Source organism: Rhinoderma darwinii (genome assembly GCF_050947455.1).
Source record: "Rhinoderma darwinii isolate aRhiDar2 chromosome 5 unlocalized genomic scaffold, aRhiDar2.hap1 SUPER_5_unloc_45, whole genome shotgun sequence".
NCBI classification, from domain to species: Eukaryota; Metazoa; Chordata; class Amphibia; order Anura; family Rhinodermatidae; genus Rhinoderma; species Rhinoderma darwinii.
The window spans coordinates 668,173-694,909 of NW_027461804.1; the positions used below are offsets into that span (position 1 = coordinate 668,173).

Here is a 26,737-nt window from a genome sequence, read left to right on the forward strand (position 1 = left end):
GAGCAAGGAGAAGTTGTCTGTAAAGTTGGTGGATGCCTATTTTCCATTTTGCAGTCCCTTGTCTCCCTCTTGTGGCCTCCTGGAGGCAACTAGCTGTGCAAAAAAAAGACAGCCTGGCGGCCGGCTGTTGCAGTGTTGCCCTCTCAGGCAACACTGAGTGACTGACTGAGCCTCACCGTCTTATATAAAGTTCAGACGGAACTTTGCACGTGTCATAGTGGAGCCCTCAGGATTCCAGAGCCAGCTTTCTGACATCATAATGGGGCCTCAGAGATAAAAGCCTGGGCCCAGGCAGTGTTGGTCAGTGCTGCTCAGCAGGCAGCACTGGACTGGACTGGATTACAGCTGATACAAGGTGTGAAGGAACAAGGGGTGGCTGTGGGCATGCACTTGCTGCCGCTGCCAGTGTTTATCTGCACGGCAGCAGGGCTTTTGGGCGTTGCCAGGAAGGCGTTTTTATGTAGATTCCTCCTCTTTCAGCACTGCATTGTGGTGCAAGCAAAAGAAGCAAATCCTGTCTGGCTTCCTCTCCGGCCTTTATTCACCTCCCGTGTAGCTGTGAGTGTGTGAGCCTGCAGGGCCCCATGGAATTGCCTAGAAGTAGGCTGAATCGCTGCAAGGGCTGAACAGCAGTATCGGGCAGGCTCGGGCAACGCGCGGCCCGTTCGGGTTATCGCTTCTCGGCCTTTTGGCTAAGATCAAGTGTAGTATCTGTTCTTATCAGTTTAATATCTGATACGTCCCCTATCTGGGGACCATATATTAAATGGATTTTTAGAACAGGGAGATGGAAATAGAGCTTGCTCTGTCCACTCCACGCATTGACCTGGTATTGCAGTATTTCCAGGACCGGTGCACCCTTTCCTTATGTGTTGACTAAAAGCAGATTCCAAAAGTGTTTTTTGTCTTTGCTATTGTTTCTGTCTTTCTGAAGGGATCTCCCCTTTTAATCCCATTATTTCAACACCTGTTGGACAATGCATGAGTGATAATGAGCTCATTGATTAAATGCAATTAATGAATAGATTGCCACCTCTTGTTGTGTGTCGTCTGTGTTTCTGTGTTTCCGGCATTTCACATTGGAACACCTCATTCACCTTCCTTGTCTTCTCTCCGCCCTCCCTTTTAGGTAAGTTAAAGAGCTGCACCTGAGCCAGCCACTGATTGATTGATTGATTGATTGATTGATTGATTGATTGATTGATTGATTGATTGATTGATTGCAGCACAACAGTCAAATAGTGGAGTGGAGTAGGGGAACAGCAAACAGCCAATAAAGCAGCCCGCCCGCTCGCCTGCCCGCCACAATGGACCTACCTGTGTACACTAGATGGATGTGATGGAATGTACTGTCGTCCCTACATTTCAAGAAGAAGTAAGAATTGCAGTTGCAACAAAGCCTTGCTTGCCTACAAAGAGAGCAGCAATTTGGATTTGTTACTATGTTACCTAGAAGAATAACAAACTGTGCAAGGATGGAGGTTGTAGGAGCAAGGAGAAGTTGTCTGTAAAGTTGGTGGATGCCTATTTTCCATTTTGCAGTCCCTTGTCTCCCTCTTGTGGCCTCCTGGAGGCAACTAGCTGTGCAAAAAAAAGACAGCCTGGCGGCCGGCTGTTGCAGTGTTGCCCTCTCAGGCAACACTGAGTGACTGACTGAGCCTCACCGTCTTATATAAAGTTCAGACGGAACTTTGCACGTGTCATAGTGGAGCCCTCAGGATTCCAGAGCCAGCTTTCTGACATCATAATGGGGCCTCAGAGATTTAAGCCTGGGCCCAGGCAGTGTTGGTCAGTGCTGCTCAGCAGGCAGCACTGGACTGGACTGGATTACAGCTGATACAAGGTGTGAAGGAACAAGGGGTGGCTGTGGGCATGCACTTGCTGCCGCTGCCAGTGTTTATCTGCATGGCAGCAGGGCATTTGGGCGTTGCCAGGAAGGCGTTTTTATGTAGATTCCTCCTCTTTCAGCACTGCATTGTGGTGCAAGCAAAAGAAGCAAATCCTGTCTGGCTTCCTCTCCGGCCTTTATTCACCTCCCGTGTAGCTGTGAGTGTGTGAGCCTGCAGGGCCCCATGGAATTGCCTAGAAGTAGGCTGAATCGCTGCAAGGGCTGAACAGCAGTATCGGGCAGGCTCGGGCAACGCGCGGCCCGTTCGGGTTATCGCTTCTCGGCCTTTTGGCTAAGATCAAGTGTAGTATCTGTTCTTATCAGTTTAATATCTGATACGTCCCCTATCTGGGGACCATATATTAAATGGATTTTTAGAACAGGGAGATGGAAATAGAGCTTGCTCTGTCCACTCCACGCATTGACCTGGTATTGCAGTATTTCCAGGACCGGTGCACCCTTTCCTTATGTGTTGACTAAAAGCAGATTCCAAAAGTGTTTTTTGTCTTTGCTATTGTTTCTGTCTTTCTGAAGGGATCTCCCCTTTTAATCCCATTATTTCAACACCTGTTGGACAATGCATGAGTGATAATGAGCTCATTGATTAAATGCAATTAATGAATAGATTGCCACCTCTTGTTGTGTGTCGTCTGTGTTTCTGTGTTTCCGGCATTTCACATTGGAACACCTCATTCACCTTCCTTGTCTTCTCTCCGCCCTCCCTTTTAGGTAAGTTAAAGAGCTGCACCTGAGCCAGCCACTGATTGATTGATTGATTGATTGATTGATTGATTGATTGATTGATTGATGCAGCACAACAGTCAAATAGTGGAGTGGAGTAGGGGAACAGCAAACAGCCAATAAAGCAGCCCGCCCGCTCGCCTGCCCGCCACAATGGACCTACCTGTGTACACTAGATGGATGTGATGGAATGTACTGTCGTCCCTACATTTCAAGAAGAAGTAAGAATTGCAGTTGCAACAAAGCCTTGCTTGCCTACAAAGAGAGCAGCAATTTGGATTTGTTACTATGTTACCTAGAAGAATAACAAACTGTGCAAGGATGGAGGTTGTAGGAGCAAGGAGAAGTTGTCTGTAAAGTTGGTGGATGCCTATTTTCCATTTTGCAGTCCCTTGTCTCCCTCTTGTGGCCTCCTGGAGGCAACTAGCTGTGCAAAAAAAAGACAGCCTGGCGGCCGGCTGTTGCAGTGTTGCCCTCTCAGGCAACACTGAGTGACTGACTGAGCCTCACCGTCTTATATAAAGTTCAGACGGAACTTTGCACGTGTCATAGTGGAGCCCTCAGGATTCCAGAGCCAGCTTTCTGACATCATAATGGGGCCTCAGAGATAAAAGCCTGGGCCCAGGCAGTGTTGGTCAGTGCTGCTCAGCAGGCAGCACTGGACTGGACTGGATTACAGCTGATACAAGGTGTGAAGGAACAAGGGGTGGCTGTGGGCATGCACTTGCTGCCGCTGCCAGTGTTTATCTGCATGGCAGCAGGGCATTTGGGCGTTGCCAGGAAGGCGTTTTTATGTAGATTCCTCCTCTTTCAGCACTGCATTGTGGTGCAAGCAAAAGAAGCAAATCCTGTCTGGCTTCCTCTCCGGCCTTTATTCACCTCCCGTGTAGCTGTGAGTGTGTGAGCCTGCAGGGCCCCATGGAATTGCCTAGAAGTAGGCTGAATCGCTGCAAGGGCTGAACAGCAGTATCGGGCAGGCTCGGGCAACGCGCGGCCCGTTCGGGTTATCGCTTCTCGGCCTTTTGGCTAAGATCAAGTGTAGTATCTGTTCTTATCAGTTTAATATCTGATACGTCCCCTATCTGGGGACCATATATTAAATGGATTTTTAGAACAGGGAGATGGAAATAGAGCTTGCTCTGTCCACTCCACGCATTGACCTGGTATTGCAGTATTTCCAGGACCGGTGCACCCTTTCCTTATGTGTTGACTAAAAGCAGATTCCAAAAGTGTTTTTTGTCTTTGCTATTGTTTCTGTCTTTCTGAAGGGATCTCCCCTTTTAATCCCATTATTTCAACACCTGTTGGACAATGCATGAGTGATAATGAGCTCATTGATTAAATGCAATTAATGAATAGATTGCCACCTCTTGTTGTGTGTCGTCTGTGTTTCTGTGTTTCCGGCATTTCACATTGGAACACCTCATTCACCTTCCTTGTCTTCTCTCCGCCCTCCCTTTTAGGTAAGTTAAAGAGCTGCACCTGAGCCAGCCACTGATTGATTGATTGATTGATTGATTGATTGATTGATTGATTGATTGATGCAGCACAACAGTCAAATAGTGGAGTGGAGTAGGGGAACAGCAAACAGCCAATAAAGCAGCCCGCCCGCTCGCCTGCCCGCCACAATGGACCTACCTGTGTACACTAGATGGATGTGATGGAATGTACTGTCGTCCCTACATTTCAAGAAGAAGTAAGAATTGCAGTTGCAACAAAGCCTTGCTTGCCTACAAAGAGAGCAGCAATTTGGATTTGTTACTATGTTACCTAGAAGAATAACAAACTGTGCAAGGATGGAGGTTGTAGGAGCAAGGAGAAGTTGTCTGTAAAGTTGGTGGATGCCTATTTTCCATTTTGCAGTCCCTTGTCTCCCTCTTGTGGCCTCCTGGAGGCAACTAGCTGTGCAAAAAAAAGACAGCCTGGCGGCCGGCTGTTGCAGTGTTGCCCTCTCAGGCAACACTGAGTGACTGACTGAGCCTCACCGTCTTATATAAAGTTCAGACGGAACTTTGCACGTGTCATAGTGGAGCCCTCAGGATTCCAGAGCCAGCTTTCTGACATCATAATGGGGCCTCAGAGATAAAAGCCTGGGCCCAGGCAGTGTTGGTCAGTGCTGCTCAGCAGGCAGCACTGGACTGGACTGGATTACAGCTGATACAAGGTGTGAAGGAACAAGGGGTGGCTGTGGGCATGCACTTGCTGCCGCTGCCAGTGTTTATCTGCATGGCAGCAGGGCATTTGGGCGTTGCCAGGAAGGCGTTTTTATGTAGATTCCTCCTCTTTCAGCACTGCATTGTGGTGCAAGCAAAAGAAGCAAATCCTGTCTGGCTTCCTCTCCGGCCTTTATTCACCTCCCGTGTAGCTGTGAGTGTGTGAGCCTGCAGGGCCCCATGGAATTGCCTAGAAGTAGGCTGAATCGCTGCAAGGGCTGAACAGCAGTATCGGGCAGGCTCGGGCAACGCGCGGCCCGTTCGGGTTATCGCTTCTCGGCCTTTTGGCTAAGATCAAGTGTAGTATCTGTTCTTATCAGTTTAATATCTGATACGTCCCCTATCTGGGGACCATATATTAAATGGATTTTTAGAACAGGGAGATGGAAATAGAGCTTGCTCTGTCCACTCCACGCATTGACCTGGTATTGCAGTATTTCCAGGACCGGTGCACCCTTTCCTTATGTGTTGACTAAAAGCAGATTCCAAAAGTGTTTTTTGTCTTTGCTATTGTTTCTGTCTTTCTGAAGGGATCTCCCCTTTTAATCCCATTATTTCAACACCTGTTGGACAATGCATGAGTGATAATGAGCTCATTGATTAAATGCAATTAATGAATAGATTGCCACCTCTTGTTGTGTGTCGTCTGTGTTTCTGTGTTTCCGGCATTTCACATTGGAACACCTCATTCACCTTCCTTGTCTTCTCTCCGCCCTCCCTTTTAGGTAAGTTAAAGAGCTGCACCTGAGCCAGCCACTGATTGATTGATTGATTGATTGATTGATTGATTGATTGATTGATTGATTGATTGATGCAGCACAACAGTCAAATAGTGGAGTGGAGTAGGGGAACAGCAAACAGCCAATAAAGCAGCCCGCCCGCTCGCCTGCCCGCCACAATGGACCTACCTGTGTACACTAGATGGATGTGATGGAATGTACTGTCGTCCCTACATTTCAAGAAGAAGTAAGAATTGCAGTTGCAACAAAGCCTTGCTTGCCTACAAAGAGAGCAGCAATTTGGATTTGTTACTATGTTACCTAGAAGAATAACAAACTGTGCAAGGATGGAGGTTGTAGGAGCAAGGAGAAGTTGTCTGTAAAGTTGGTGGATGCCTATTTTCCATTTTGCAGTCCCTTGTCTCCCTCTTGTGGCCTCCTGGAGGCAACTAGCTGTGCAAAAAAAAGACAGCCTGGCGGCCGGCTGTTGCAGTGTTGCCCTCTCAGGCAACACTGAGTGACTGACTGAGCCTCACCGTCTTATATAAAGTTCAGACGGAACTTTGCACGTGTCATAGTGGAGCCCTCAGGATTCCAGAGCCAGCTTTCTGACATCATAATGGGGCCTCAGAGATAAAAGCCTGGGCCCAGGCAGTGTTGGTCAGTGCTGCTCAGCAGGCAGCACTGGACTGGACTGGATTACAGCTGATACAAGGTGTGAAGGAACAAGGGGTGGCTGTGGGCATGCACTTGCTGCCGCTGCCAGTGTTTATCTGCATGGCAGCAGGGCATTTGGGCGTTGCCAGGAAGGCGTTTTTATGTAGATTCCTCCTCTTTCAGCACTGCATTGTGGTGCAAGCAAAAGAAGCAAATCCTGTCTGGCTTCCTCTCCGGCCTTTATTCACCTCCCGTGTAGCTGTGAGTGTGTGAGCCTGCAGGGCCCCATGGAATTGCCTAGAAGTAGGCTGAATCGCTGCAAGGGCTGAACAGCAGTATCGGGCAGGCTCGGGCAACGCGCGGCCCGTTCGGGTTATCGCTTCTCGGCCTTTTGGCTAAGATCAAGTGTAGTATCTGTTCTTATCAGTTTAATATCTGATACGTCCCCTATCTGGGGACCATATATTAAATGGATTTTTAGAACAGGGAGATGGAAATAGAGCTTGCTCTGTCCACTCCACGCATTGACCTGGTATTGCAGTATTTCCAGGACCGGTGCACCCTTTCCTTATGTGTTGACTAAAAGCAGATTCCAAAAGTGTTTTTTGTCTTTGCTATTGTTTCTGTCTTTCTGAAGGGATCTCCCCTTTTAATCCCATTATTTCAACACCTGTTGGACAATGCATGAGTGATAATGAGCTCATTGATTAAATGCAATTAATGAATAGATTGCCACCTCTTGTTGTGTGTCGTCTGTGTTTCTGTGTTTCCGGCATTTCACATTGGAACACCTCATTCACCTTCCTTGTCTTCTCTCCGCCCTCCCTTTTAGGTAAGTTAAAGAGCTGCACCTGAGCCAGCCACTGATTGATTGATTGATTGATTGATTGATTGATTGATTGATTGATTGATTGATTGATGCAGCACAACAGTCAAATAGTGGAGTGGAGTAGGGGAACAGCAAACAGCCAATAAAGCAGCCCGCCCGCTCGCCTGCCCGCCACAATGGACCTACCTGTGTACACTAGATGGATGTGATGGAATGTACTGTCGTCCCTACATTTCAAGAAGAAGTAAGAATTGCAGTTGCAACAAAGCCTTGCTTGCCTACAAAGAGAGCAGCAATTTGGATTTGTTACTATGTTACCTAGAAGAATAACAAACTGTGCAAGGATGGAGGTTGTAGGAGCAAGGAGAAGTTGTCTGTAAAGTTGGTGGATGCCTATTTTCCATTTTGCAGTCCCTTGTCTCCCTCTTGTGGCCTCCTGGAGGCAACTAGCTGTGCAAAAAAAAGACAGCCTGGCGGCCGGCTGTTGCAGTGTTGCCCTCTCAGGCAACACTGAGTGACTGACTGAGCCTCACCGTCTTATATAAAGTTCAGACAGAACTTTGCACGTGTCATAGTGGAGCCCTCAGGATTCCAGAGCCAGCTTTCTGACATCATAATGGGGCCTCAGAGATAAAAGCCTGGGCCCAGGCAGTGTTGGTCAGTGCTGCTCAGCAGGCAGCACTGGACTGGACTGGATTACAGCTGATACAAGGTGTGAAGGAACAAGGGGTGGCTGTGGGCATGCACTTGCTGCCGCTGCCAGTGTTTATCTGCATGGCAGCAGGGCATTTGGGCGTTGCCAGGAAGGCGTTTTTATGTAGATTCCTCCTCTTTCAGCACTGCATTGTGGTGCAAGCAAAAGAAGCAAATCCTGTCTGGCTTCCTCTCCGGCCTTTATTCACCTCCCGTGTAGCTGTGAGTGTGTGAGCCTGCAGGGCCCCATGGAATTGCCTAGAAGTAGGCTGAATCGCTGCAAGGGCTGAACAGCAGTATCGGGCAGGCTCGGGCAACGCGCGGCCCGTTCGGGTTATCGCTTCTCGGCCTTTTGGCTAAGATCAAGTGTAGTATCTGTTCTTATCAGTTTAATATCTGATACGTCCCCTATCTGGGGACCATATATTAAATGGATTTTTAGAACAGGGAGATGGAAATAGAGCTTGCTCTGTCCACTCCACGCATTGACCTGGTATTGCAGTATTTCCAGGACCGGTGCACCCTTTCCTTATGTGTTGACTAAAAGCAGATTCCAAAAGTGTTTTTTGTCTTTGCTATTGTTTCTGTCTTTCTGAAGGGATCTCCCCTTTTAATCCCATTATTTCAACACCTGTTGGACAATGCATGAGTGATAATGAGCTCATTGATTAAATGCAATTAATGAATAGATTGCCACCTCTTGTTGTGTGTCGTCTGTGTTTCTGTGTTTCCGGCATTTCACATTGGAACACCTCATTCACCTTCCTTGTCTTCTCTCCGCCCTCCCTTTTAGGTAAGTTAAAGAGCTGCACCTGAGCCAGCCACTGATTGATTGATTGATTGATTGATTGATTGATTGATTGATTGATTGATTGATTGATTGATGCAGCACAACAGTCAAATAGTGGAGTGGAGTAGGGGAACAGCAAACAGCCAATAAAGCAGCCCGCCCGCTCGCCTGCCCGCCACAATGGACCTACCTGTGTACACTAGATGGATGTGATGGAATGTACTGTCGTCCCTACATTTCAAGAAGAAGTAAGAATTGCAGTTGCAACAAAGCCTTGCTTGCCTACAAAGAGAGCAGCAATTTGGATTTGTTACTATGTTACCTAGAAGAATAACAAACTGTGCAAGGATGGAGGTTGTAGGAGCAAGGAGAAGTTGTCTGTAAAGTTGGTGGATGCCTATTTTCCATTTTGCAGTCCCTTGTCTCCCTCTTGTGGCCTCCTGGAGGCAACTAGCTGTGCAAAAAAAAGACAGCCTGGCGGCCGGCTGTTGCAGTGTTGCCCTCTCAGGCAACACTGAGTGACTGACTGAGCCTCACCGTCTTATATAAAGTTCAGACGGAACTTTGCACGTGTCATAGTGGAGCCCTCAGGATTCCAGAGCCAGCTTTCTGACATCATAATGGGGCCTCAGAGATAAAAGCCTGGGCCCAGGCAGTGTTGGTCAGTGCTGCTCAGCAGGCAGCACTGGACTGGACTGGATTACAGCTGATACAAGGTGTGAAGGAACAAGGGGTGGCTGTGGGCATGCACTTGCTGCCGCTGCCAGTGTTTATCTGCATGGCAGCAGGGCATTTGGGCGTTGCCAGGAAGGCGTTTTTATGTAGATTCCTCCTCTTTCAGCACTGCATTGTGGTGCAAGCAAAAGAAGCAAATCCTGTCTGGCTTCCTCTCCGGCCTTTATTCACCTCCCGTGTAGCTGTGAGTGTGTGAGCCTGCAGGGCCCCATGGAATTGCCTAGAAGTAGGCTGAATCGCTGCAAGGGCTGAACAGCAGTATCGGGCAGGCTCGGGCAACGCGCGGCCCGTTCGGGTTATCGCTTCTCGGCCTTTTGGCTAAGATCAAGTGTAGTATCTGTTCTTATCAGTTTAATATCTGATACGTCCCCTATCTGGGGACCATATATTAAATGGATTTTTAGAACAGGGAGATGGAAATAGAGCTTGCTCTGTCCACTCCACGCATTGACCTGGTATTGCAGTATTTCCAGGACCGGTGCACCCTTTCCTTATGTGTTGACTAAAAGCAGATTCCAAAAGTGTTTTTTGTCTTTGCTATTGTTTCTGTCTTTCTGAAGGGATCTCCCCTTTTAATCCCATTATTTCAACACCTGTTGGACAATGCATGAGTGATAATGAGCTCATTGATTAAATGCAATTAATGAATAGATTGCCACCTCTTGTTGTGTGTCGTCTGTGTTTCTGTGTTTCCGGCATTTCACATTGGAACACCTCATTCACCTTCCTTGTCTTCTCTCCGCCCTCCCTTTTAGGTAAGTTAAAGAGCTGCACCTGAGCCAGCCACTGATTGATTGATTGATTGATTGATTGATTGATTGATTGATTGATTGATTGATGCAGCACAACAGTCAAATAGTGGAGTGGAGTAGGGGAACAGCAAACAGCCAATAAAGCAGCCCGCCCGCTCGCCTGCCCGCCACAATGGACCTACCTGTGTACACTAGATGGATGTGATGGAATGTACTGTCGTCCCTACATTTCAAGAAGAAGTAAGAATTGCAGTTGCAACAAAGCCTTGCTTGCCTACAAAGAGAGCAGCAATTTGGATTTGTTACTATGTTACCTAGAAGAATAACAAACTGTGCAAGGATGGAGGTTGTAGGAGCAAGGAGAAGTTGTCTGTAAAGTTGGTGGATGCCTATTTTCCATTTTGCAGTCCCTTGTCTCCCTCTTGTGGCCTCCTGGAGGCAACTAGCTGTGCAAAAAAAAGACAGCCTGGCGGCCGGCTGTTGCAGTGTTGCCCTCTCAGGCAACACTGAGTGACTGACTGAGCCTCACCGTCTTATATAAAGTTCAGACGGAACTTTGCACGTGTCATAGTGGAGCCCTCAGGATTCCAGAGCCAGCTTTCTGACATCATAATGGGGCCTCAGAGATAAAAGCCTGGGCCCAGGCAGTGTTGGTCAGTGCTGCTCAGCAGGCAGCACTGGACTGGACTGGATTACAGCTGATACAAGGTGTGAAGGAACAAGGGGTGGCTGTGGGCATGCACTTGCTGCCGCTGCCAGTGTTTATCTGCATGGCAGCAGGGCATTTGGGCGTTGCCAGGAAGGCGTTTTTATGTAGATTCCTCCTCTTTCAGCACTGCATTGTGGTGCAAGCAAAAGAAGCAAATCCTGTCTGGCTTCCTCTCCGGCCTTTATTCACCTCCCGTGTAGCTGTGAGTGTGTGAGCCTGCAGGGCCCCATGGAATTGCCTAGAAGTAGGCTGAATCGCTGCAAGGGCTGAACAGCAGTATCGGGCAGGCTCGGGCAACGCGCGGCCCGTTCGGGTTATCGCTTCTCGGCCTTTTGGCTAAGATCAAGTGTAGTATCTGTTCTTATCAGTTTAATATCTGATACGTCCCCTATCTGGGGACCATATATTAAATGGATTTTTAGAACAGGGAGATGGAAATAGAGCTTGCTCTGTCCACTCCACGCATTGACCTGGTATTGCAGTATTTCCAGGACCGGTGCACCCTTTCCTTATGTGTTGACTAAAAGCAGATTCCAAAAGTGTTTTTTGTCTTTGCTATTGTTTCTGTCTTTCTGAAGGGATCTCCCCTTTTAATCCCATTATTTCAACACCTGTTGGACAATGCATGAGTGATAATGAGCTCATTGATTAAATGCAATTAATGAATAGATTGCCACCTCTTGTTGTGTGTCGTCTGTGTTTCTGTGTTTCCGGCATTTCACATTGGAACACCTCATTCACCTTCCTTGTCTTCTCTCCGCCCTCCCTTTTAGGTAAGTTAAAGAGCTGCACCTGAGCCAGCCACTGATTGATTGATTGATTGATTGATTGATTGATTGATTGATTGATTGATTGATTGATGCAGCACAACAGTCAAATAGTGGAGTGGAGTAGGGGAACAGCAAACAGCCAATAAAGCAGCCCGCCCGCTCGCCTGCCCGCCACAATGGACCTACCTGTGTACACTAGATGGATGTGATGGAATGTACTGTCGTCCCTACATTTCAAGAAGAAGTAAGAATTGCAGTTGCAACAAAGCCTTGCTTGCCTACAAAGAGAGCAGCAATTTGGATTTGTTACTATGTTACCTAGAAGAATAACAAACTGTGCAAGGATGGAGGTTGTAGGAGCAAGGAGAAGTTGTCTGTAAAGTTGGTGGATGCCTATTTTCCATTTTGCAGTCCCTTGTCTCCCTCTTGTGGCCTCCTGGAGGCAACTAGCTGTGCAAAAAAAAGACAGCCTGGCGGCCGGCTGTTGCAGTGTTGCCCTCTCAGGCAACACTGAGTGACTGACTGAGCCTCACCGTCTTATATAAAGTTCAGACGGAACTTTGCACGTGTCATAGTGGAGCCCTCAGGATTCCAGAGCCAGCTTTCTGACATCATAATGGGGCCTCAGAGATAAAAGCCTGGGCCCAGGCAGTGTTGGTCAGTGCTGCTCAGCAGGCAGCACTGGACTGGACTGGATTACAGCTGATACAAGGTGTGAAGGAACAAGGGGTGGCTGTGGGCATGCACTTGCTGCCGCTGCCAGTGTTTATCTGCATGGCAGCAGGGCATTTGGGCGTTGCCAGGAAGGCGTTTTTATGTAGATTCCTCCTCTTTCAGCACTGCATTGTGGTGCAAGCAAAAGAAGCAAATCCTGTCTGGCTTCCTCTCCGGCCTTTATTCACCTCCCGTGTAGCTGTGAGTGTGTGAGCCTGCAGGGCCCCATGGAATTGCCTAGAAGTAGGCTGAATCGCTGCAAGGGCTGAACAGCAGTATCGGGCAGGCTCGGGCAACGCGCGGCCCGTTCGGGTTATCGCTTCTCGGCCTTTTGGCTAAGATCAAGTGTAGTATCTGTTCTTATCAGTTTAATATCTGATACGTCCCCTATCTGGGGACCATATATTAAATGGATTTTTAGAACAGGGAGATGGAAATAGAGCTTGCTCTGTCCACTCCACGCATTGACCTGGTATTGCAGTATTTCCAGGACCGGTGCACCCTTTCCTTATGTGTTGACTAAAAGCAGATTCCAAAAGTGTTTTTTGTCTTTGCTATTGTTTCTGTCTTTCTGAAGGGATCTCCCCTTTTAATCCCATTATTTCAACACCTGTTGGACAATGCATGAGTGATAATGAGCTCATTGATTAAATGCAATTAATGAATAGATTGCCACCTCTTGTTGTGTGTCGTCTGTGTTTCTGTGTTTCCGGCATTTCACATTGGAACACCTCATTCACCTTCCTTGTCTTCTCTCCGCCCTCCCTTTTAGGTAAGTTAAAGAGCTGCACCTGAGCCAGCCACTGATTGATTGATTGATTGATTGATTGATTGATTGATTGATTGATTGATTGATGCAGCACAACAGTCAAATAGTGGAGTGGAGTAGGGGAACAGCAAACAGCCAATAAAGCAGCCCGCCCGCTCGCCTGCCCGCCACAATGGACCTACCTGTGTACACTAGATGGATGTGATGGAATGTACTGTCGTCCCTACATTTCAAGAAGAAGTAAGAATTGCAGTTGCAACAAAGCCTTGCTTGCCTACAAAGAGAGCAGCAATTTGGATTTGTTACTATGTTACCTAGAAGAATAACAAACTGTGCAAGGATGGAGGTTGTAGGAGCAAGGAGAAGTTGTCTGTAAAGTTGGTGGATGCCTATTTTCCATTTTGCAGTCCCTTGTCTCCCTCTTGTGGCCTCCTGGAGGCAACTAGCTGTGCAAAAAAAAGACAGCCTGGCGGCCGGCTGTTGCAGTGTTGCCCTCTCAGGCAACACTGAGTGACTGACTGAGCCTCACCGTCTTATATAAAGTTCAGACGGAACTTTGCACGTGTCATAGTGGAGCCCTCAGGATTCCAGAGCCAGCTTTCTGACATCATAATGGGGCCTCAGAGATAAAAGCCTGGGCCCAGGCAGTGTTGGTCAGTGCTGCTCAGCAGGCAGCACTGGACTGGACTGGATTACAGCTGATACAAGGTGTGAAGGAACAAGGGGTGGCTGTGGGCATGCACTTGCTGCCGCTGCCAGTGTTTATCTGCATGGCAGCAGGGCATTTGGGCGTTGCCAGGAAGGCGTTTTTATGTAGATTCCTCCTCTTTCAGCACTGCATTGTGGTGCAAGCAAAAGAAGCAAATCCTGTCTGGCTTCCTCTCCGGCCTTTATTCACCTCCCGTGTAGCTGTGAGTGTGTGAGCCTGCAGGGCCCCATGGAATTGCCTAGAAGTAGGCTGAATCGCTGCAAGGGCTGAACAGCAGTATCGGGCAGGCTCGGGCAACGCGCGGCCCGTTCGGGTTATCGCTTCTCGGCCTTTTGGCTAAGATCAAGTGTAGTATCTGTTCTTATCAGTTTAATATCTGATACGTCCCCTATCTGGGGACCATATATTAAATGGATTTTTAGAACAGGGAGATGGAAATAGAGCTTGCTCTGTCCACTCCACGCATTGACCTGGTATTGCAGTATTTCCAGGACCGGTGCACCCTTTCCTTATGTGTTGACTAAAAGCAGATTCCAAAAGTGTTTTTTGTCTTTGCTATTGTTTCTGTCTTTCTGAAGGGATCTCCCCTTTTAATCCCATTATTTCAACACCTGTTGGACAATGCATGAGTGATAATGAGCTCATTGATTAAATGCAATTAATGAATAGATTGCCACCTCTTGTTGTGTGTCGTCTGTGTTTCTGTGTTTCCGGCATTTCACATTGGAACACCTCATTCACCTTCCTTGTCTTCTCTCCGCCCTCCCTTTTAGGTAAGTTAAAGAGCTGCACCTGAGCCAGCCACTGATTGATTGATTGATTGATTGATTGATTGATTGATTGATTGATTGATTGATTGATGCAGCACAACAGTCAAATAGTGGAGTGGAGTAGGGGAACAGCAAACAGCCAATAAAGCAGCCCGCCCGCTCGCCTGCCCGCCACAATGGACCTACCTGTGTACACTAGATGGATGTGATGGAATGTACTGTCGTCCCTACATTTCAAGAAGAAGTAAGAATTGCAGTTGCAACAAAGCCTTGCTTGCCTACAAAGAGAGCAGCAATTTGGATTTGTTACTATGTTACCTAGAAGAATAACAAACTGTGCAAGGATGGAGGTTGTAGGAGCAAGGAGAAGTTGTCTGTAAAGTTGGTGGATGCCTATTTTCCATTTTGCAGTCCCTTGTCTCCCTCTTGTGGCCTCCTGGAGGCAACTAGCTGTGCAAAAAAAAGACAGCCTGGCGGCCGGCTGTTGCAGTGTTGCCCTCTCAGGCAACACTGAGTGACTGACTGAGCCTCACCGTCTTATATAAAGTTCAGACGGAACTTTGCACGTGTCATAGTGGAGCCCTCAGGATTCCAGAGCCAGCTTTCTGACATCATAATGGGGCCTCAGAGATAAAAGCCTGGGCCCAGGCAGTGTTGGTCAGTGCTGCTCAGCAGGCAGCACTGGACTGGACTGGATTACAGCTGATACAAGGTGTGAAGGAACAAGGGGTGGCTGTGGGCATGCACTTGCTGCCGCTGCCAGTGTTTATCTGCATGGCAGCAGGGCATTTGGGCGTTGCCAGGAAGGCGTTTTTATGTAGATTCCTCCTCTTTCAGCACTGCATTGTGGTGCAAGCAAAAGAAGCAAATCCTGTCTGGCTTCCTCTCCGGCCTTTATTCACCTCCCGTGTAGCTGTGAGTGTGTGAGCCTGCAGGGCCCCATGGAATTGCCTAGAAGTAGGCTGAATCGCTGCAAGGGCTGAACAGCAGTATCGGGCAGGCTCGGGCAACGCGCGGCCCGTTCGGGTTATCGCTTCTCGGCCTTTTGGCTAAGATCAAGTGTAGTATCTGTTCTTATCAGTTTAATATCTGATACGTCCCCTATCTGGGGACCATATATTAAATGGATTTTTAGAACAGGGAGATGGAAATAGAGCTTGCTCTGTCCACTCCACGCATTGACCTGGTATTGCAGTATTTCCAGGACCGGTGCACCCTTTCCTTATGTGTTGACTAAAAGCAGATTCCAAAAGTGTTTTTTGTCTTTGCTATTGTTTCTGTCTTTCTGAAGGGATCTCCCCTTTTAATCCCATTATTTCAACACCTGTTGGACAATGCATGAGTGATAATGAGCTCATTGATTAAATGCAATTAATGAATAGATTGCCACCTCTTGTTGTGTGTCGTCTGTGTTTCTGTGTTTCCGGCATTTCACATTGGAACACCTCATTCACCTTCCTTGTCTTCTCTCCGCCCTCCCTTTTAGGTAAGTTAAAGAGCTGCACCTGAGCCAGCCACTGATTGATTGATTGATTGATTGATTGATTGATTGATTGATTGATTGATTGATTGATTGATGCAGCACAACAGTCAAATAGTGGAGTGGAGTAGGGGAACAGCAAACAGCCAATAAAGCAGCCCGCCCGCTCGCCTGCCCGCCACAATGGACCTACCTGTGTACACTAGATGGATGTGATGGAATGTACTGTCGTCCCTACATTTCAAGAAGAAGTAAGAATTGCAGTTGCAACAAAGCCTTGCTTGCCTACAAAGAGAGCAGCAATTTGGATTTGTTACTATGTTACCTAGAAGAATAACAAACTGTGCAAGGATGGAGGTTGTAGGAGCAAGGAGAAGTTGTCTGTAAAGTTGGTGGATGCCTATTTTCCATTTTGCAGTCCCTTGTCTCCCTCTTGTGGCCTCCTGGAGGCAACTAGCTGTGCAAAAAAAAGACAGCCTGGCGGCCGGCTGTTGCAGTGTTGCCCTCTCAGGCAACACTGAGTGACTGACTGAGCCTCACCGTCTTATATAAAGTTCAGACGGAACTTTGCACGTGTCATAGTGGAGCCCTCAGGATTCCAGAGCCAGCTTTCTGACATCATAATGGGGCCTCAGAGATAAAAGCCTGGGCCCAGGCAGTGTTGGTCAGTGCTGCTCAGCAGGCAGCACTGGACTGGACTGGATTACAGCTGATACAAGGTGTGAAGGAACAAGGGGTGGCTGTGGGCATGCACTTGCTGCCGCTGCCAGTGTTTATCTGCATGGCAGCAGGGCATTTGGGCGTTGCCAGGAAGGCGTTTTTATGTAGATTCCTCCTCTTTCAGCACTGCATTGTGGTGCAAGCAAAAGAAGCAAATCCTGTCTGGCTTCCTCTCCGGCCTTTATTCACCTCCCGTGTAGCTGTGAGTGTGTGAGCCTGCAGGGCCCCATGGAATTGCCTAGAAGTAGGCTGAATCGCTGCAAGGGCTGAACAGCAGTATCGGGCAGGCTCGGGCAACGCGCGGCCCGTTCGGGTTATCGCTTCTCGGCCTTTTGGCTAAGATCAAGTGTAGTATCTGTTCTTATCAGTTTAATATCTGATACGTCCCCTATCTGGGGACCATATATTAAATGGATTTTTAGAACAGGGAGATGGAAATAGAGCTTGCTCTGTCCACTCCACGCATTGACCTGGTATTGCAGTATTTCCAGGACCGGTGCACCCTTTCCTTATGTGTTGACTAAAAGCAGATTCCAAAAGTGTTTTTTGTCTTTGCTATTGTTTCTGTCTTTCTGAAGGGATCTCCCCTTTTAATCCCATTATTTCAACACCTGTTGGACAATGCATGAGTGATAATGAGCTCATTGATTAAATGCAATTAATGAATAGATTGCCACCTCTTGTTGTGTGTCGTCTGTGTTTCTGTGTTTCCGGCATTTCACATTGGAACACCTCATTCACCTTCCTTGTCTTCTCTCCGCCCTCCCTTTTAGGTAAGTTAAAGAGCTGCACCTGAGCCAGCCACTGATTGATTGATTGATTGATTGATTGATTGATTGATTGATTGATTGATGCAGCACAACAGTCAAATAGTGGAGTGGAGTAGGGGAACAGCAAACAGCCAATAAAGCAGCCCGCCCGCTCGCCTGCCCGCCACAATGGACCTACCTGTGTACACTAGATGGATGTGATGGAATGTACTGTCGTCCCTACATTTCAAGAAGAAGTAAGAATTGCAGTTGCAACAAAGCCTTGCTTGCCTACAAAGAGAGCAGCAATTTGGATTTGTTACTATGTTACCTAGAAGAATAACAAACTGTGCAAGGATGGAGGTTGTAGGAGCAAGGAGAAGTTGTCTGTAAAGTTGGTGGATGCCTATTTTCCATTTTGCAGTCCCTTGTCTCCCTCTTGTGGCCTCCTGGAGGCAACTAGCTGTGCAAAAAAAAGACAGCCTGGCGGCCGGCTGTTGCAGTGTTGCCCTCTCAGGCAACACTGAGTGACTGACTGAGCCTCACCGTCTTATATAAAGTTCAGACGGAACTTTGCACGTGTCATAGTGGAGCCCTCAGGATTCCAGAGCCAGCTTTCTGACATCATAATGGGGCCTCAGAGATAAAAGCCTGGGCCCAGGCAGTGTTGGTCAGTGCTGCTCAGCAGGCAGCACTGGACTGGACTGGATTACAGCTGATACAAGGTGTGAAGGAACAAGGGGTGGCTGTGGGCATGCACTTGCTGCCGCTGCCAGTGTTTATCTGCATGGCAGCAGGGCATTTGGGCGTTGCCAGGAAGGCGTTTTTATGTAGATTCCTCCTCTTTCAGCACTGCATTGTGGTGCAAGCAAAAGAAGCAAATCCTGTCTGGCTTCCTCTCCGGCCTTTATTCACCTCCCGTGTAGCTGTGAGTGTGTGAGCCTGCAGGGCCCCATGGAATTGCCTAGAAGTAGGCTGAATCGCTGCAAGGGCTGAACAGCAGTATCGGGCAGGCTCGGGCAACGCGCGGCCCGTTCGGGTTATCGCTTCTCGGCCTTTTGGCTAAGATCAAGTGTAGTATCTGTTCTTATCAGTTTAATATCTGATACGTCCCCTATCTGGGGACCATATATTAAATGGATTTTTAGAACAGGGAGATGGAAATAGAGCTTGCTCTGTCCACTCCACGCATTGACCTGGTATTGCAGTATTTCCAGGACCGGTGCACCCTTTCCTTATGTGTTGACTAAAAGCAGATTCCAAAAGTGTTTTTTGTCTTTGCTATTGTTTCTGTCTTTCTGAAGGGATCTCCCCTTTTAATCCCATTATTTCAACACCTGTTGGACAATGCATGAGTGATAATGAGCTCATTGATTAAATGCAATTAATGAATAGATTGCCACCTCTTGTTGTGTGTCGTCTGTGTTTCTGTGTTTCCGGCATTTCACATTGGAACACCTCATTCACCTTCCTTGTCTTCTCTCCGCCCTCCCTTTTAGGTAAGTTAAAGAGCTGCACCTGAGCCAGCCACTGATTGATTGATTGATTGATTGATTGATTGATTGATTGATTGATTGATGCAGCACAACAGTCAAATAGTGGAGTGGAGTAGGGGAACAGCAAACAGCCAATAAAGCAGCCCGCCCGCTCGCCTGCCCGCCACAATGGACCTACCTGTGTACACTAGATGGATGTGATGGAATGTACTGTCGTCCCTACATTTCAAGAAGAAGTAAGAATTGCAGTTGCAACAAAGCCTTGCTTGCCTACAAAGAGAGCAGCAATTTGGATTTGTTACTATGTTACCTAGAAGAATAACAAACTGTGCAAGGATGGAGGTTGTAGGAGCAAGGAGAAGTTGTCTGTAAAGTTGGTGGATGCCTATTTTCCATTTTGCAGTCCCTTGTCTCCCTCTTGTGGCCTCCTGGAGGCAACTAGCTGTGCAAAAAAAAGACAGCCTGGCGGCCGGCTGTTGCAGTGTTGCCCTCTCAGGCAACACTGAGTGACTGACTGAGCCTCACCGTCTTATATAAAGTTCAGACGGAACTTTGCACGTGTCATAGTGGAGCCCTCAGGATTCCAGAGCCAGCTTTCTGACATCATAATGGGGCCTCAGAGATAAAAGCCTGGGCCCAGGCAGTGTTGGTCAGTGCTGCTCAGCAGGCAGCACTGGACTGGACTGGATTACAGCTGATACAAGGTGTGAAGGAACAAGGGGTGGCTGTGGGCATGCACTTGCTGCCACTGCCAGTGTTTATCTGCATGGCAGCAGGGCATTTGGGCGTTGCCAGGAAGGCGTTTTTATGTAGATTCCTCCTCTTTCAGCACTGCATTGTGGTGCAAGCAAAAGAAGCAAATCCTGTCTGGCTTCCTCTCTGGCCTTTATTCACCTCCCGTGTAGCTGTGAGTGTGTGAGCCTGCAGGGCCCCATGAAATTGCCTAGAAGTAGGCTGAATCGCTGCAAGGGCTGAACAGCAGTATCGGGCAGGCTCGGGCAACGCGCGGCCCGTTCGGGTTATAGCTTCTCGGCCTTTTGGCTAAGATCAAGTGTAGTATCTGTTCTTATCAGTTTAATATCTGATACGTCCCCTATCTGGGGACCATATATTAAATGGATTTTTAGAACAGGGAGATGGAAATAGAGCTTGCTCTGTCCACTCCACGCATTGACCTGGTATTGCAGTATTTCCAGGACCGGTGCACCCTTTCCTTATGTGTTGACTAAAAGCAGATTCCAAAAGTGTTTTTTGTCTTTGCTATTGTTTCTGTCTTTCTGAAGGGATCTCCCCTTTTAATCCCATTATTTCAACACCTGTTGGACAATGCATGAGTGATAATGAGCTCATTGATTAAATGCAATTAATGAATAGATTGCCACCTCTTGTTGTGTGTCGTCTGTGTTTCTGTGTTTCCGGCATTTCACATTGGAACACCTCATTCACCTTCCTTGTCTTCTCTCCGCCCTCCCTTTTAGGTAAGTTAAAGAGCTGCACCTGAGCCAGCCACTGATTGATTGATTGATTGATTGATTGATTGATTGATTGATTGATGCAGCACAACAGTCAAATAGTGGAGTGGAGTAGGGGAACAGCAAACAGCCAATAAAGCAGCCCGCCCGCTCGCCTGCCCGCCACAATGGACCTACCTGTGTACACTAGATGGATGTGATGGAATGTACTGTCGTCCCTACATTTCAAGAAGAAGTAAGAATTGCAGTTGCAACAAAGCCTTGCTTGCCTACAAAGAGAGCAGCAATTTGGATTTGTTACTATGTTACCTAGAAGAATAACAAACTGTGCAAGGATGGAGGTTGTAGGAGCAAGGAGAAGTTGTCTGTAAAGTTGGTGGATGCCTATTTTCCATTTTGCAGTCCCTTGTCTCCCTCTTGTGGCCTCCTGGAGGCAACTAGCTGTGCAAAAAAAAGACAGCCTGGCGGCCGGCTGTTGCAGTGTTGCCCTCTCAGGCAACACTGAGTGACTGACTGAGCCTCACCGTCTTATATAAAGTTCAGACGGAACTTTGCACGTGTCATAGTGGAGCCCTCAGGATTCCAGAGCCAGCTTTCTGACATCATAATGGGGCCTCAGAGATAAAAGCCTGGGCCCAGGCAGTGTTGGTCAGTGCTGCTCAGCAGGCAGCACTGGACTGGACTGGATTACAGCTGATACAAGGTGTGAAGGAACAAGGGGTGGCTGTGGGCATGCACTTGCTGCCGCTGCCAGTGTTTATCTGCATGGCAGCAGGGCATTTGGGCGTTGCCAGGAAGGCGTTTTTATGTAGATTCCTCCTCTTTCAGCACTGCATTGTGGTGCAAGCAAAAGAAGCAAATCCTGTCTGGCTTCCTCTCCGGCCTTTATTCACCTCCCGTGTAGCTGTGAGTGTGTGAGCCTGCAGGGCCCCATGGAATTGCCTAGAAGTAGGCTGAATCGCTGCAAGGGCTGAACAGCAGTATCGGGCAGGCTCGGGCAACGCGCGGCCCGTTCGGGTTATCGCTTCTCGGCCTTTTGGCTAAGATCAAGTGTAGTATCTGTTCTTATCAGTTTAATATCTGATACGTCCCCTATCTGGGGACCATATATTAAATGGATTTTTAGAACAGGGAGATGGAAATAGAGCTTGCTCTGTCCACTCCACGCATTGACCTGGTATTGCAGTATTTCCAGGACCGGTGCACCCTTTCCTTATGTGTTGACTAAAAGCAGATTCCAAAAGTGTTTTTTGTCTTTGCTATTGTTTCTGTCTTTCTGAAGGGATCTCCCCTTTTAATCCCATTATTTCAACACCTGTTGGACAATGCATGAGTGATAATGAGCTCATTGATTAAATGCAATTAATGAATAGATTGCCACCTCTTGTTGTGTGTCGTCTGTGTTTCTGTGTTTCCGGCATTTCACATTGGAACACCTCATTCACCTTCCTTGTCTTCTCTCCGCCCTCCCTTTTAGGTAAGTTAAAGAGCTGCACCTGAGCCAGCCACTGATTGATTGATTGATTGATTGATTGATTGATTGATTGATTGATTGATTGATTGATTGCAGCACAACAGTCAAATAGTGGAGTGGAGTAGGGGAACAGCAAACAGCCAATAAAGCAGCCCGCCCGCTCGCCTGCCCGCCACAATGGACCTACCTGTGTACACTAGATGGATGTGATGGAATGTACTGTCGTCCCTACATTTCAAGAAGAAGTAAGAATTGCAGTTGCAACAAAGCCTTGCTTGCCTACAAAGAGAGCAGCAATTTGGATTTGTTACTATGTTACCTAGAAGAATAACAAACTGTGCAAGGATGGAGGTTGTAGGAGCAAGGAGAAGTTGTCTGTAAAGTTGGTGGATGCCTATTTTCCATTTTGCAGTCCTTTGTCTCCCTCTTGTGGCCTCCTGGAGGCAACTAGCTGTGCAAAAAAAAGACAGCCTGGCGGCCGGCTGTTGCAGTGTTGCCCTCTCAGGCAACACTGAGTGACTGACTGAGCCTCACCGTCTTATATAAAGTTCAGACGGAACTTTGCACGTGTCATAGTGGAGCCCTCAGGATTCCAGAGCCAGCTTTCTGACATCATAATGGGGCCTCAGAGATAAAAGCCTGGGCCCAGGCAGTGTTGGTCAGTGCTGCTCAGCAGGCAGCACTGGACTGGACTGGATTACAGCTGATACAAGGTGTGAAGGAACAAGGGGTGGCTGTGGGCATGCACTTGCTGCCGCTGCCAGTGTTTATCTGCATGGCAGCAGGGCATTTGGGCGTTGCCAGGAAGGCGTTTTTATGTAGATTCCTCCTCTTTCAGCACTGCATTGTGGTGCAAGCAAAAGAAGCAAATCCTGTCTGGCTTCCTCTCCGGCCTTTATTCACCTCCCGTGTAGCTGTGAGTGTGTGAGCCTGCAGGGCCCCATGGAATTGCCTAGAAGTAGGCTGAATCGCTGCAAGGGCTGAACAGCAGTATCGGGCAGGCTCGGGCAACGCGCGGCCCGTTCGGGTTATCGCTTCTCGGCCTTTTGGCTAAGATCAAGTGTAGTATCTGTTCTTATCAGTTTAATATCTGATACGTCCCCTATCTGGGGACCATATATTAAATGGATTTTTAGAACAGGGAGATGGAAATAGAGCTTGCTCTGTCCACTCCACGCATTGACCTGGTATTGCAGTATTTCCAGGACCGGTGCACCCTTTCCTTATGTGTTGACTAAAAGCAGATTCCAAAAGTGTTTTTTGTCTTTGCTATTGTTTCTGTCTTTCTGAAGGGATCTCCCCTTTTAATCCCATTATTTCAACACCTGTTGGACAATGCATGAGTGATAATGAGCTCATTGATTAAATGCAATTAATGAATAGATTGCCACCTCTTGTTGTGTGTCGTCTGTGTTTCTGTGTTTCCGGCATTTCACATTGGAACACCTCATTCACCTTCCTTGTCTTCTCTCCGCCCTCCCTTTTAGGTAAGTTAAAGAGCTGCACCTGAGCCAGCCACTGATTGATTGATTGATTGATTGATTGATTGATTGATTGATTGATTGATTGATTGATGCAGCACAACAGTCAAATAGTGGAGTGGAGTAGGGGAACAGCAAACAGCCAATAAAGCAGCCCGCCCGCTCGCCTGCCCGCCACAATGGACCTACCTGTGTACACTAGATGGATGTGATGGAATGTACTGTCGTCCCTACATTTCAAGAAGAAGTAAGAATTGCAGTTGCAACAAAGCCTTGCTTGCCTACAAAGAGAGCAGCAATTTGGATTTGTTACTATGTTACCTAGAAGAATAACAAACTGTGCAAGGATGGAGGTTGTAGGAGCAAGGAGAAGTTGTCTGTAAAGTTGGTGGATGCCTATTTTCCATTTTGCAGTCCCTTGTCTCCCTCTTGTGGCCTCCTGGAGGCAACTAGCTGTGCAAAAAAAAGACAGCCTGGCGGCCGGCTGTTGCAGTGTTGCCCTCTCAGGCAACACTGAGTGACTGACTGAGCCTCACCGTCTTATATAAAGTTCAGACGGAACTTTGCACGTGTCATAGTGGAGCCCTCAGGATTCCAGAGCCAGCTTTCTGACATCATAATGGGGCCTCAGAGATAAAAGCCTGGGCCCAGGCAGTGTTGGTCAGTGCTGCTCAGCAGGCAGCACTGGACTGGACTGGATTACAGCTGATACAAGGTGTGAAGGAACAAGGGGTGGCTGTGGGCATGCACTTGCTGCCGCTGCCAGTGTTTATCTGCATGGCAGCAGGGCATTTGGGCGTTGCCAGGAAGGCGTTTTTATGTAGATTCCTCCTCTTTCAGCACTGCATTGTGGTGCAAGCAAAAGAAGCAAATCCTGTCTGGCTTCCTCTCCGGCCTTTATTCACCTCCCGTGTAGCTGTGAGTGTGTGAGCCTGCAGGGCCCCATGGAATTGCCTAGAAGTAGGCTGAATCGCTGCAAGGGCTGAACAGCAGTATCGGGCAGGCTCGGGCAACGCGCGGCCCGTTCGGGTTATCGCTTCTCGGCCTTTTGGCTAAGATCAAGTGTAGTATCTGTTCTTATCAGTTTAATATCTGATACGTCCCCTATCTGGGGACCATATATTAAATGGATTTTTAGAACAGGGAGATGGAAATAGAGCTTGCTCTGTCCACTCCACGCATTGACCTGGTATTGCAGTATTTCCAGGACCGGTGCACCCTTTCCTTATGTGTTGACTAAAAGCAGATTCCAAAAGTGTTTTTTGTCTTTGCTATTGTTTCTGTCTTTCTGAAGGGATCTCCCCTTTTAATCCCATTATTTCAACACCTGTTGGACAATGCATGAGTGATAATGAGCTCATTGATTAAATGCAATTAATGAATAGATTGCCACCTCTTGTTGTGTGTCGTCTGTGTTTCTGTGTTTCCGGCATTTCACATTGGAACACCTCATTCACCTTCCTTGTCTTCTCTCCGCCCTCCCTTTTAGGTAAGTTAAAGAGCTGCACCTGAGCCAGCCACTGATTGATTGATTGATTGATTGATTGATTGATTGATTGATTGATTGATTGATTGATTGATGCAGCACAACAGTCAAATAGTGGAGTGGAGTAGGGGAACAGCAAACAGCCAATAAAGCAGCCCGCCCGCTCGCCTGCCCGCCACAATGGACCTACCTGTGTACACTAGATGGATGTGATGGAATGTACTGTCGTCCCTACATTTCAAGAAGAAGTAAGAATTGCAGTTGCAACAAAGCCTTGCTTGCCTACAAAGAGAGCAGCAATTTGGATTTGTTACTATGTTACCTAGAAGAATAACAAACTGTGCAAGGATGGAGGTTGTAGGAGCAAGGAGAAGTTGTCTGTAAAGTTGGTGGATGCCTATTTTCCATTTTGCAGTCCCTTGTCTCCCTCTTGTGGCCTCCTGGAGGCAACTAGCTGTGCAAAAAAAAGACAGCCTGGCGGCCGGCTGTTGCAGTGTTGCCCTCTCAGGCAACACTGAGTGACTGACTGAGCCTCACCGTCTTATATAAAGTTCAGACGGAACTTTGCACGTGTCATAGTGGAGCCCTCAGGATTCCAGAGCCAGCTTTCTGACATCATAATGGGGCCTCAGAGATAAAAGCCTGGGCCCAGGCAGTGTTGGTCAGTGCTGCTCAGCAGGCAGCACTGGACTGGACTGGATTACAGCTGATACAAGGTGTGAAGGAACAAGGGGTGGCTGTGGGCATGCACTTGCTGCCGCTGCCAGTGTTTATCTGCATGGCAGCAGGGCATTTGGGCGTTGCCAGGAAGGCGTTTTTATGTAGATTCCTCCTCTTTCAGCACTGCATTGTGGTGCAAGCAAAAGAAGCAAATCCTGTCTGGCTTCCTCTCCGGCCTTTATTCACCTCCCGTGTAGCTGTGAGTGTGTGAGCCTGCAGGGCCCCATGGAATTGCCTAGAAGTAGGCTGAATCGCTGCAAGGGCTGAACAGCAGTATCGGGCAGGCTCGGGCAACGCGCGGCCCGTTCGGGTTATCGCTTCTCGGCCTTTTGGCTAAGATCAAGTGTAGTATCTGTTCTTATCAGTTTAATATCTGATACGTCCCCTATCTGGGGACCATATATTAAATGGATTTTTAGAACAGGGAGATGGAAATAGAGCTTGCTCTGTCCACTCCACGCATTGACCTGGTATTGCAGTATTTCCAGGACCGGTGCACCCTTTCCTTATGTGTTGACTAAAAGCAGATTCCAAAAGTGTTTTTTGTCTTTGCTATTGTTTCTGTCTTTCTGAAGGGATCTCCCCTTTTAATCCCATTATTTCAACACCTGTTGGACAATGCATGAGTGATAATGAGCTCATTGATTAAATGCAATTAATGAATAGATTGCCACCTCTTGTTGTGTGTCGTCTGTGTTTCTGTGTTTCCGGCATTTCACATTGGAACACCTCATTCACCTTCCTTGTCTTCTCTCCGCCCTCCCTTTTAGGTAAGTTAAAGAGCTGCACCTGAGCCAGCCACTGATTGATTGATTGATTGATTGATTGATTGATTGATTGATTGATTGATTGATTGATTGATTGATGCAGCACAACAGTCAAATAGTGGAGTGGAGTAGGGGAACAGCAAACAGCCAATAAAGCAGCCCGCCCGCTCGCCTGCCCGCCACAATGGACCTACCTGTGTACACTAGATGGATGTGATGGAATGTACTGTCGTCCCTACATTTCAAGAAGAAGTAAGAATTGCAGTTGCAACAAAGCCTTGCTTGCCTACAAAGAGAGCAGCAATTTGGATTTGTTACTATGTTACCTAGAAGAATAACAAACTGTGCAAGGATGGAGGTTGTAGGAGCAAGGAGAAGTTGTCTGTAAAGTTGGTGGATGCCTATTTTCCATTTTGCAGTCCCTTGTCTCCCTC

General features: G+C 47.7%; 18 non-coding genes across 18 annotated transcripts; all 18 read left to right on the forward strand.

Annotated features, from left to right (window-relative positions):
* Nucleotides 1-672: 672 nt before the first annotated feature.
* LOC142694250 (U2 spliceosomal RNA) lies at nucleotides 673-863 on the forward strand. Its single transcript, XR_012862508.1, has one exon. It is a non-coding gene; the product is annotated as a U2 spliceosomal RNA (small nuclear RNA).
* A 1,297-nt stretch (nucleotides 864-2,160) lies between these two features.
* On the forward strand, nucleotides 2,161-2,351 carry LOC142694253 (U2 spliceosomal RNA). Its single transcript, XR_012862510.1, has one exon. It is a non-coding gene; the product is annotated as a U2 spliceosomal RNA (small nuclear RNA).
* Nucleotides 2,352-3,635: 1,284 nt separating this feature from the next.
* On the forward strand, nucleotides 3,636-3,826 carry LOC142694254 (U2 spliceosomal RNA). Its single transcript, XR_012862511.1, has one exon. It is a non-coding gene; the product is annotated as a U2 spliceosomal RNA (small nuclear RNA).
* Nucleotides 3,827-5,110: 1,284 nt separating this feature from the next.
* On the forward strand, nucleotides 5,111-5,301 carry LOC142694255 (U2 spliceosomal RNA). The gene has a single exon (XR_012862512.1). It is a non-coding gene; the product is annotated as a U2 spliceosomal RNA (small nuclear RNA).
* Nucleotides 5,302-6,593: 1,292 nt separating this feature from the next.
* On the forward strand, nucleotides 6,594-6,784 carry LOC142694256 (U2 spliceosomal RNA). Its single transcript, XR_012862513.1, has one exon. It is a non-coding gene; the product is annotated as a U2 spliceosomal RNA (small nuclear RNA).
* A 1,292-nt stretch (nucleotides 6,785-8,076) lies between these two features.
* LOC142694257 (U2 spliceosomal RNA) lies at nucleotides 8,077-8,267 on the forward strand. The gene has a single exon (XR_012862514.1). It is a non-coding gene; the product is annotated as a U2 spliceosomal RNA (small nuclear RNA).
* A 1,296-nt stretch (nucleotides 8,268-9,563) lies between these two features.
* Nucleotides 9,564-9,754, forward strand: LOC142694258 (U2 spliceosomal RNA). The gene has a single exon (XR_012862515.1). It is a non-coding gene; the product is annotated as a U2 spliceosomal RNA (small nuclear RNA).
* A 1,288-nt stretch (nucleotides 9,755-11,042) lies between these two features.
* On the forward strand, nucleotides 11,043-11,233 carry LOC142694259 (U2 spliceosomal RNA). Its single transcript, XR_012862516.1, has one exon. It is a non-coding gene; the product is annotated as a U2 spliceosomal RNA (small nuclear RNA).
* Nucleotides 11,234-12,525: 1,292 nt separating this feature from the next.
* Nucleotides 12,526-12,716, forward strand: LOC142694260 (U2 spliceosomal RNA). The gene has a single exon (XR_012862517.1). It is a non-coding gene; the product is annotated as a U2 spliceosomal RNA (small nuclear RNA).
* A 1,288-nt stretch (nucleotides 12,717-14,004) lies between these two features.
* Nucleotides 14,005-14,195, forward strand: LOC142694261 (U2 spliceosomal RNA). Its single transcript, XR_012862518.1, has one exon. It is a non-coding gene; the product is annotated as a U2 spliceosomal RNA (small nuclear RNA).
* Nucleotides 14,196-15,487: 1,292 nt separating this feature from the next.
* LOC142694262 (U2 spliceosomal RNA) lies at nucleotides 15,488-15,678 on the forward strand. Its single transcript, XR_012862519.1, has one exon. It is a non-coding gene; the product is annotated as a U2 spliceosomal RNA (small nuclear RNA).
* A 1,296-nt stretch (nucleotides 15,679-16,974) lies between these two features.
* On the forward strand, nucleotides 16,975-17,165 carry LOC142694265 (U2 spliceosomal RNA). Its single transcript, XR_012862521.1, has one exon. It is a non-coding gene; the product is annotated as a U2 spliceosomal RNA (small nuclear RNA).
* Nucleotides 17,166-18,449: 1,284 nt separating this feature from the next.
* On the forward strand, nucleotides 18,450-18,640 carry LOC142694266 (U2 spliceosomal RNA). Its single transcript, XR_012862522.1, has one exon. It is a non-coding gene; the product is annotated as a U2 spliceosomal RNA (small nuclear RNA).
* Nucleotides 18,641-19,924: 1,284 nt separating this feature from the next.
* LOC142694085 (U2 spliceosomal RNA) lies at nucleotides 19,925-20,115 on the forward strand. Its single transcript, XR_012862359.1, has one exon. It is a non-coding gene; the product is annotated as a U2 spliceosomal RNA (small nuclear RNA).
* Nucleotides 20,116-21,395: 1,280 nt separating this feature from the next.
* Nucleotides 21,396-21,586, forward strand: LOC142694267 (U2 spliceosomal RNA). Its single transcript, XR_012862523.1, has one exon. It is a non-coding gene; the product is annotated as a U2 spliceosomal RNA (small nuclear RNA).
* A 1,293-nt stretch (nucleotides 21,587-22,879) lies between these two features.
* Nucleotides 22,880-23,070, forward strand: LOC142694268 (U2 spliceosomal RNA). The gene has a single exon (XR_012862524.1). It is a non-coding gene; the product is annotated as a U2 spliceosomal RNA (small nuclear RNA).
* Nucleotides 23,071-24,362: 1,292 nt separating this feature from the next.
* On the forward strand, nucleotides 24,363-24,553 carry LOC142694269 (U2 spliceosomal RNA). The gene has a single exon (XR_012862525.1). It is a non-coding gene; the product is annotated as a U2 spliceosomal RNA (small nuclear RNA).
* Nucleotides 24,554-25,849: 1,296 nt separating this feature from the next.
* Nucleotides 25,850-26,040, forward strand: LOC142694270 (U2 spliceosomal RNA). The gene has a single exon (XR_012862526.1). It is a non-coding gene; the product is annotated as a U2 spliceosomal RNA (small nuclear RNA).
* Nucleotides 26,041-26,737: the final 697 nt, after the last annotated feature.